Source organism: Hydra vulgaris, chromosome 12 (genome assembly GCF_038396675.1).
Source record: "Hydra vulgaris chromosome 12, alternate assembly HydraT2T_AEP".
Taxonomy (NCBI): domain Eukaryota; kingdom Metazoa; phylum Cnidaria; class Hydrozoa; order Anthoathecata; family Hydridae; genus Hydra; species Hydra vulgaris.
Window position 1 is genome coordinate 27,194,284 of NC_088931.1, and position 10,717 is coordinate 27,205,000.

At 33.0% G+C, this 10,717-nt stretch overlaps 1 protein-coding gene across 2 annotated transcripts in view; it reads left to right on the forward strand.

The window, feature by feature from the left end:
• The first annotated feature begins 9,147 nt into the window (after nucleotides 1-9,147).
• LOC136088615 (E3 ubiquitin-protein ligase PDZRN3-like) overlaps nucleotides 9,148-10,717 on the forward strand; it is a 34,008-nt gene continuing 32,438 nt past the window's right edge. The window contains exon 1 of one of the 2 annotated variants that reach the window (XM_065812759.1): nucleotides 9,148-9,760. The gene's annotated coding sequence lies outside the window, so the exon portion shown is untranslated. The remainder of the gene's footprint in view (nucleotides 9,761-10,717) is intronic. The other variant, XM_065812758.1, reaches the window with a different exon arrangement.

A 10,717-nucleotide genomic window follows, 5' to 3' on the forward strand; every position in this document is an offset into this window, starting at 1 on the left:
AATTGGCCAAAAGTATTGGAATTCTATATAAGGTCAGATACTATCTAAATAAACAAAATTTAATTCAACTCTGCTACTCATTTATACATAGCTATATAAATTATGCCAATATTGTTTGGGGAAGTACCTCTAAAAGTAAGTTACGAAATCTCTACCATCGTCAGAAACACGCGATGCGTTTAATATGTTTTGAAAATCGTTTTTCTCATTCTAATATTTTGTTTAAAAACGTTAAAGCACTTAACGTTTACGAACTCAATGTCTATAATATTTTATGTTTTATGTTTCGTTGTAAAAGTGAACAACCATTGTTCATTTTTAAAGATCTTTTTACCCATAAAGCTATAAACAAATATACTTTACGAAATAATAATTTAATAATTGAACCCTTTTGTCAAACAAAGTTTAATCAATTTTGCATAAACTATCGAGCACCGTATTTATGGAACAAAATTGTTGTTCCAAATTTTGATTTGTCAATTTCGTTTTCTGTTTTTAAAACTAAATTAAAAAACTTTATTCTTTCTACTGACAATATATATAAATATTTTTGAAATGTAAAATTATTTTCTGTTTTTGTTTATTCTACATTGTTAATAATTATTAAATCAATTGTATTTTTATTATATATACACGTTTGATATATTTTATATGGTTCTGACGACAAGATCTTTTGGATCTTCTTTCAGATACCAAGTTTATGTATTGTTATATTGTTATATTACGATTAATAATTGTAAACTAAAAAAAAAAAAAAAAGTCTGCTATTATTAAAATGGACAGATTTTTGATCCCTTCTACAAGGCGGCCTTCTAGCGCCATAAGCCTAAGTGATGAAGAGCAAGTCTGTGAAGGCACTACCAGCCGGGAAGTCAGCCCGTTAACACAGGAAAATGTCGCTTCTTTAGCCAGGACTGACATATCCAGTCAGGGGGACAACCAGATTGCTCATAACAGCGGAACCAGCAGGACCAGCTTGTCCGAGCCCCTGCCCTTTGTCTTACAGTACATCAAATCCTACTTTGGACCAGGCAAAGGCAGTTTGAAGATGAAGTGCAAGGCCACAATGTGCAACAAGGAGATCAGCTACGCAGCGTCCTCTTACAACAACCTCAAGGACCACTACAAAACACAGCACCCTCTGGATTATCCGGCCTTCGTTGCTGCCCTGAGCGCCGGCTCCAAGCGTGGCAGACACTCTTCTGGAGCAAGGTATATTTAATTTTAATAGTTACAGGTTTCTTTAGTATAATATCTCCAGTATTAATGTATCTGATGAATAATATCTTCCGTATACAGGTATCTGTTGTATAATATCTTCAGTATACAGGTATCTGTTGTAAAAAAGACTTCAGTATACAGGTATCTGTTGTATAATATCTTCAGTATACAGGTATCTGTTGTAAAATATCTTTAGGATACAGGTATCTGTTGTAAAATATCTTGAGTATACAGTTATCTGTTGTGTTGTATAATAACTTCAGTTCACAGGTATCTGTTCAACAGATACCTGTGTACTGAAGTTATTATTCAACAAATACCTGTATACTGAAGATATTTTACAACAGATACCTGTATACTGAAGATATTTTACAACAGATGCCTGTGTACTGAAGTTATTATACAACAGATACCTGTATACAGAACATATTTTACAACAGATTCTGTTGTAAAATATGTTAAATGTTATATGATAAAAAATTTTTATCAGCAACTTCACATGTTTTATGTTACAGAATTTCCCATTTAATATGAAAAGGGAACAATTTTTTTCTGTACATGTTTGTAAAAAGGTTCGATTAAGAGCTGGATCCTTAACTTCGGATATGGATCTATATCAAAAAGTTTCAGATCTAGAACACTGATAGTAAGAAAGTCTCTTTAAATAGGTTTGTTGTAAATTTTTTCTTTTTTTTTAGTGACACTTCAGAAGGTGGGGTCCTTCCTCCTGCGAAGAAACAAAACAGCATCGAGTACGCTTTGAAAGAGAAACTTGACCAGAAAAAGGCCCTTAATCTCTACTATAACTTCTTCATCAAAGACATTGTGCCCGCTCACCTGACAGACTCTCCTGCCTTGAGGGATTTTTTGAAACTGCTGAATCCAAACTTCATTGTCCCTTCCAGGAGGAAGCTCAGCAGGGACATAGCCGTGAGAGGAGAGGAGGCCAAATGCATCCTGACCAATCTCCTGGCAAAAGTCAGCTATGTGGCGACCACAGCAGACAGCTGGAGCGCCCACAACAGGGCCTTTATTGGAATGACAGTGCATTATATCGACCCTGTCAACCTCGACAGAAAAAATGCTATCCTGGGCATAAAGGAGATAAAAGTCCAGCAAACTGGTGCCTACCTCGCCAGGGTCATGCTCGACCTGCACCAGGAGTTCGGCATCTCCACTAAGGTCATCTGCACAACAACTGACAATGGTGCTAACTATGTTGCCGCCTGCAAGATCCTGCTGGGTGGAGATGCAGAGGACGGTGAAGAGGAGTTTGAAGAGGTAGGCTAATCGTTATTGTAAAAAAAAAAAAATTCAATGATTTAATTTCAAAGTTTCACTTTTGCTTATTGAACAGCCCAGATTGAGTAAGAAATGTTGCTAAAATGAAAAGATTTAATCAATTAAAATTTGATTAGTATTGAAATTATTTTAAGACAGGAATCTATATATTTGATAAAAAACCATACCCCCCCTTCCCCTTTGTGAACTTTTTTCCCCTTTTATATTTAAAAAAATATATATTTGTATATGGTTCTGGGACCATATTCCCCCTGCACCCGGGGTATTTCCCAATATATAGACCCCTGATTTAAGAAGAGCTCATCCAATAAGAAATTTATTTGAATGTGGATTTCATCCATTCTTTTCTTTTTGAAAGAAATAGATTAGTTTAAACTATTTTAAATGTTGTTATTACCATACATATTAGTTATTATTACCTTATTATTTATTTATTTTCTAATTCACTAATGAATTCAGGAGGATTGTGACCCTGACCTTAACTCTGATGAGGCTGTTGTCATGACCATCTTGGTGGAGGACCTCCTGGAGGAGTGGATGGATGATGAGGTCTGCAAAGAGCTGCCCAAGCACCGCCGCTGTGCAGCCCACACAGTCAACTTGATGGCAACATCAGACATTAGCAAGGTGATTTTTTACACTTAAGTTTTAATAGAATATTTTAAGTTAAGTTAAGTATTATTTAATTATTTGTTACTAACTCTAACTTATCAATTTTTAAACGTAATTTTAAATGTTAATATAATTTCTAAGGTGCCAGGCTGGAACTATGGTGGGAGGGCTCCCTTCACTAAGACAGATGGCAAGGCACAGGGATTATGGAATTGTCAGAACAGGAGGACAGTGGCGGCCTATCAGATCAAGGAGGCCATCGGTAAAAAGCTTCAGACACCAGGGGTGACACGCTGGAACTCATACTACGATTCCTGTGCTGCTCTGCTTGAGGTGCTGGAGGACCGAGATATGATGGAAAAGCTGAATGCTGTAATGCTTAAGCAAAGCTTGCCTTATTTGTACAGTACTGATAAGGACCTGCTCGCTCAGTACTGCAAGATAATGAAACCGGTTGCAACATGCCTGGACACCCTGCAGTCTGAAGTGAATGCCTATATGGGCATTCTCCTGCCTACTATTAAGCTGATGAAGGACCAAGTAGCAGGCTTGAGGAAGGATAACAGCATTGTTGAGGGGCAGGCGTTGATAACATACCTGCTGGAGAACCCTCAAAATCCACGTGTGGCCTTGAAGGGGAGGTTTGAGAAGATGTTTGAGGATAAGGACCTTTTAGTGGCCACTGCCCTCCACCCCCATTTCAAGCTAAGTGTGGTTGGGTATCTTAACCCAGCCTTGAAAGGTGACATCAAGAGGCAAATTGTCAGACAGATGGTGATCAGGGCCAGCCCTGGAAAAGAGACTGGTGGAGAGACTGGCCAGATGCAGAAAGAAGATGAGGAGGACCCCTTCAAGTACATGAGGGACGACGACGATCTGTTGGCAAGAAAGGGTGTCCTTGAGGAGGACATTGAAAAAGCTTACGATGAGTGGAACAGAATCAGAGTGAACAGTAAACTACGTGTCTCTTATGACCAGTTTCCCCTGCTCCACAGAGTTGCCTGGTTGGATATGTTCCTCAAGTACAACACCCCCCTCCCCTCCTCCGCAGCTGTGGAGAAGCTGTTCAGTAGTGGTTCAGATATCTTGAGGCCTAAGCGGTCGAACCTGACAGCCGAAAACTTTGAAAAACTTGTTTTTATCAAGGGTAACCTTCCCTTGCTTTCTTAAAATAAATTTTTTGTACGTTTTCTTTTTACAACTTTCTAAAATTTGTTGGAAAAATTACCATTCTCTTTTTTGTCGAAATTTTCTAATGCAAAAATTTTTGTTGTTATTTTTTTATATGCTGGACAGCAATTTTTCTATATACCACCATGGCATACTGCTTTGGGTGACAAGATAAACTATAAGATGCATTTAGTTATTTATGTTTTTGATATTTTGAGATAATTATGATCGGAACATGCATTTTCGGATAATTTCATCAATTAATTTTTTAACTAAGATTATCGGACTTAAATTATCGGACCGGTAAATCTGGGAAATTATCGGACTTAAAATTATCGGATTGGTCTTTTTTTTGAACTATCGGACTATCGATTATCGGACCGGTGAATCTGGAAAATTATCGGACTATCGATTATCGGATTAAGAAAATAAACTATCGGACTATCGATTATCGGATTAAGAAAAAATTATCGGGTGCCCACCTTTGGAGATGAATTTTTGCCCTTTGACTTAACAATTTGGCAAATAATACAGTCACATGCAGGAGAATTTCACGTGATTGCTTCACAATAATTGAACTGAAATCCTTCAATTTGGGAAATGGCTGTGATGTTTTTCCCTCATCAATTTTTTGCAGAATAAAACGATAATTTGTGCACATTCCATTTGGAAGATGGTCATCATTAAAGTCTAATGGTTTTGGAGAGTGTTTTGCCAATCTGCTTATCAAGAAAGATGTTATACTTCGATCACATTTTGACATGCAGAGAATGCAAACTGTGTTTCGACACTCAGCACGAGTTTTAGCAGAAATGGGCATTTTAAATGTATTTTTTTAGTTCCTCTAACAAAATTTTATTAATTTTAGTTTGAATCCCAGTGGGCATGCGTCTTCCGGGGGACGTCCAGAATACGTCTTACGGACGACCTCCGGACGACGAATGTCCACTGGGATACTAGAACAAAAATGGTGAACTTAAAAAAATGTTGTGGATTAACAAGAAATAAAAACAAAACTGATGTTTTGATTTCTTGTTAATCCACAACATTATTGATTATTCAACATTAGAGATGTGGTGGGTTCTAGTTTTGTAGAAGAAAAAGCAATTTTTTTTTTTTAGAGTTGGGATTTTTAAGAATGTTTGTTGTTATTATTTCTATATTTACAATCAAATATCAATATAAGCTTATAAAAATCTTTTTACTTCATAAAACTCTCTGAAATAAATTCATAATATGAGCATTTTTACTATAAAAATATTAAAGTTGAAATTTCTTTCTTGGACGGTAATGATTGTAAATATTAAAATTACACCCCTTTTGGAGGGGTAAATATTATCACCCCTCCAAAGGACTTTTTAGGGTGTTTTCGTTGATGACTCACCCCAAAATTTTCAAATCGTGATTATTGGTAAAAATTGTTCGTCATAGCGAAAAAATAGGCTTCGCGCGAATATTATGTAAATGTTACAAATAATAAATAATGATTTGTTTATGGGATTGTACCCATACTTGACATGCATATCTTAGATGAGATCCAAAAATAGCATGATATTTATTTAGCAGAGTTTCTAGATTTACATAATGGCGGACTATGGCTAGCATTCCATTAGATCTGCTGAATTTTATTGCTAAGTCATTCAGGTGGCCTTGAAAAGAAAGATTAGAATCAATTTTAATCCCAAGATATTTAATAGAGTCTAAAGGATAAATTTTTTGTCCGCTTAGTCTGAAATTTAAATGCTTATTAATTGGTGCCAGATTGGATTTAAATATGATCAGCTCTATTTTGTTAGAGTTGAGAGAAAGTTTATTAGAAAGAAGCCACTGAATAAGGTTTCCAAGATCATGATTAATATATTTGTTGATTTTTTAAGTGATTTGTCAACCAGTAGCATGTTAGTATCATCAGCAAAGTGGTAAACAGTTGCAAATTTAAATGAATTTACGTCATTAATATAAAGAAGAAAAAGAAGTGGTCCTAAAACTGAACCTTGTGGGACACCATTTGAGCAATTCTGTAAACCAGATATAGTGCCATTAATGGAAATAAACTGTGTTCTGTTTTAGTGATAGGAAGTAAACCAATTAGTGGGATGCCTCTGATTCCATACTATCCCAATTTTGTGAGAAGTGATCCACAGTATCAAAAGCTTTTTAAAATCTATAAATACCTCACATGCAAAGTGCTTATTATCTATACCTCTTCTTATTTTCTCAGTAATTTCAATAAGTGCAAGGATTGTAGAATGTTTGCTTCGAAATCCATATTGATGTTGGTACAAGCATTTAAGTTGTGTAGCCTGTTATGCCTAGCCTTCTCAAAAAGTTTGCTTAGGTTGGAAAGAAGGGAAATGGGTCGATAGTTAGAAAAGTCTAGTTAGGAGCTTTTTTTATAAATTGGTGTAGTTAAGGCAGTTTTAAAATATTATAGCGTCTGTATGATGTTTTGTTGACTACCATATATTTCCGTTAAATGATCAGGTATGTAAATTATGAAAAGGCGAAAAAAGTTAAAATATAAATGTTTGTTGCAAAAAAACCCAGACCGAAGATTCTTTTTTTTACAAAAAAATTTTCTTAAAATCACATTTGCTTGTCCAAGTTTTAAATAAGATTTTAAATAAATACGTTTTTCACCTAATGAACACAGTTTACTAATATGATCTGTTCTGATTGTTTAATGAAAATTTTTCTTAATATAAGCTCTTCCTTGGTCGGAATTCTAGTATTTTTTGTGAAAATCGATAGAAACTTTGTATTTTGACAACTATATATAATTATTATATACGTCAGAACCGATTAGAACTAAGATCCACAGTATGTTAAGGCACATTTTCAAAAGATTTAAACTAAGCTCGTGTTTACGTCGATGAGCGAAAGTGATCTAAAAACTCCCAAATGGTGTTTTTTAGATTCACAAAAAGAATAGTAATATGTTTTGAAAATTATATATAAAAAAGAAAAGTTTCTTTAAATATTAGAAACCTAAAGCAAAAAAAAATTATAACATATAAAGCTCTTGTTTGGACATAACACGCTGATAAAATTATGCTAATTCCAAATAAAAGAATTCGAATAATTTGTAAATCGCCTTATATTTGTAAATCACCTCGAATGGTTTGTAAATCGAATAATTTTTAATCGCCTACATCGACACACCTATCCAATAACGGTCCCAACCTCAATTTTGAGGACCAAAAAAACGAACGATGGGCGATTGATCTGCAAGGTCTCAGGTATCACCAGATGTAAAAATTAAAATCTAATCTCTATAGCCAAAGGAGAAAAACGCATTTAAAGTTTTATAGCACTTTACGCTACTGTTCGCACTTGGAGCCCCGTTGTAAATCTATTTTGTTTGTTATTTTCACTTTCTGGTTATGGAGTTTTTAAAAAATATCAAAAACTCTTAACATATATGTGTTGGCTATAACCTGACAAAATATCAGCTCTTTAATATTTGTATAGTGTATGGCACTAAAAACCTCTTTAAAAAGAGACAACGGATGCTTTACGTTTTTATTCTAACCTTATTATCTACTACGGAAGTTTCAAAATTTAATAGAATTAAGCCTTGGCATGTATCTTTCAGGCAAAAAAAAATAGAAGCAAGATATCTTTTATCTGTGTAAAGATATAGCTCTTATAGCAGGAATCTTGCCTTTGAAAAAACAAATATAGCAGCTTTTTGTGGTTTTTATGCTTTTTAAAGATTATGAAAATCCTTTGCACACATTTTGCCATTCTCTTTCTCAATGAATGCTTTGTATTAAATCCTAATGGATCTGAAGTTTCTTGGAGTTCCATGTTTTTTGAATTCACTAGATTTAACATCACAAAAAAAGTTTTTATTATGTCCAATATTTGGTCAATAACTTTAAACAAAAATAACAAAGCAAACCTGTGGGTTTAACAACTAAAGAGGTTTTTATGTGTTTTAAATTCAGAACAATTAGAAAAAATGCCTTTAACTATGTGTTTTCTGTCCCATATTTTATATAAACTTGGACAAAAAAAGCACTCTTTTTGCAGACAAATTACACACAAATGTGAAGTCTAACAACTATAGAATCCCATATCCGCTAGTCACATGGTATTGTTACTAAATTAGTTATTTGATGTAATTTTGAATCTTTTAAAAGCATAAAAACCACAAAAAGCTGCTATATTTTGGCCGTTTTTTCAAAGGCGAGATTCTTACTATAAGAGCTATATCTTTACACAGATAAAAGATATCTTGCTTCTATTTTTTTTGCCTGAAAGATACATGCCAAGGCTTAATTCTATTAAATTTTGAAACTTCCGTAGTAGATAATAAGGTTAGAATAAAAACGTAAAGCATCCGTTGTCTCTTTTTAAAGAGGTTTTTAGTGCCATACTCTATACTTTATTAAAGTATAGGGTATGGCGCTGAAAGCCTTTTAGTGCCATACACTATACAAATATTAAAGAGCTGATATTTTGTCAGGTTATAGTCAACACATATATGTTAAGAGTTTTTGATATTTTTTAAAAACTCCATAACCCGAAAGTGAAAAAAACAAACAAAATAGATTTACAACGGGGCTCCAAGTGCGAACAGTAGCGTAAAGTGCTATAAAACTTTAAATGCGTTTTTCTCCTTTGGCTATAGAGATTAGATTTTAATTTTTACATCTGGTGATACCTGAGACCTTGCAGATCAATGGCCCATCGGTCGTTTTTTTGGTCCTCAAAATTGAGGTTGGGACCGTTTTTGGATAGGTGTGCCAAGCGCGTGACTTTATAAAGTCACGTGTAAAAATAAATCCCGTTTTTTATTGTTTTAAAATTAGAGATTTTATTAGTTAAACTTTATAACTTTCGGTGCTCTATCCGCGGCCAATATTTAAACATAACTCATAATACTTTTGTTACTTGTGTTTTTGCATCAATAACTAATTTGTTTAGTCAAAAAATTTGATTTATATTAAAAATTTTAATAAATAATGAGAGCTCTGTTATTGCAAAACTTATATATTTTAATAGTGCTGTACTACTGTCTTGAGTGCTTTTATGTAAAATTCCATGACATTGGTATGGAAGAGCTTTTTAATAATTTTATTTTAACATTAATTTGACAAGATTTTCCAGAGAAGATATATAAAGCATTCCAAATATTTATATATGATAAATTACATAAAATTCTAATTAAATCAGCGTTTGTTTTCATGTAGTTAAGTTTATTATCTTTCTATTTTTTATTTTCTTTTATGCTTATAATAATTGTAAGCAAATGCAATTGTAATGTAATTGCATTTCGTTTATTGCTTTTTATAATTATGTATTTTTAAATTTATTTTTATATTTTCAAATAAATATTTTGAATAACAAGTTTTGCAACTGAAGATTAAGTTTGGATATTGAAATACAACAAGATTTTTTACAGTGATATTTAGCTTCATGCTTTTGACGATCATTAAACAGCTGAAAGGTAAAAAAGTTTTAGTTTTATTAATACAACTTTAATACAACTAAATAACAATTTTTAAATGCAACTAAAATACTACTTTTTAGTATTAAAAATAAAACCTATCTATACAAAATGTGTATTTTCTCACCAAAGTTTCTTATATAATCTAATGTATTTATGTTAATCACTTTTAACAGATAAATTCTGTGTATTTGCAGTTCTGTTAAAAAGAAAATACTCCTTCAAATAATTATCAGCAAATTCTTTGTGGTATTTAAGGAAATGCCCTCTTAAACAGTTTTTAACAAGTGGAAAACATTTTCTTCTGTTTTTCTTACCGTGCAAATGTTTTTATAATGCTATCAAATCTCCCCTTTTTCTTTTCTTAGGTAGGGTATATTTGAGACTGCTAATATTTGAGACTGCTAATTTATGAAACAATTTTAGTTGCTCTGTGTTGTAATCTTTTAATTGCATTACAGTCTCCTTTTATATAAGGAGAGCAAACCGGAACTGAAAATTCAAGAAGTGGACAAATGAATGTTAAATAAAGAGATTTCATAAGTCGACAATCTAAACTTGCAAACGATTTCTTTACTCATTCCAGCATTTGATTTGCTTTTCCAATTGCAATAGTTATTTGATCTTTCTATTTAAGATTTGCAGAAATATAACTCCAAGATCTCATTTAGAATCGAAATCATAAAATTGTATACCAATAATGAAAAGTGCATAGTTTATATTAATGGAGCCATAATGCATCACAATGCACTTGTTTATGTTGAATTTCAGCAAGCTATTTTCTAGTCATTATTATTGCGGGTTTTTTAAAGACAATAATGTACTGTAGCTCCAGATTTATTTGCATCATTACGAAGGTGGCTGATATGTTTTTACATACATTGTTGATTTTGCAGATCTGGTATTAAATTTAAAAGTGGAATGTGAGTGGTTGTTTTTATGTAACTAAGTGTGATT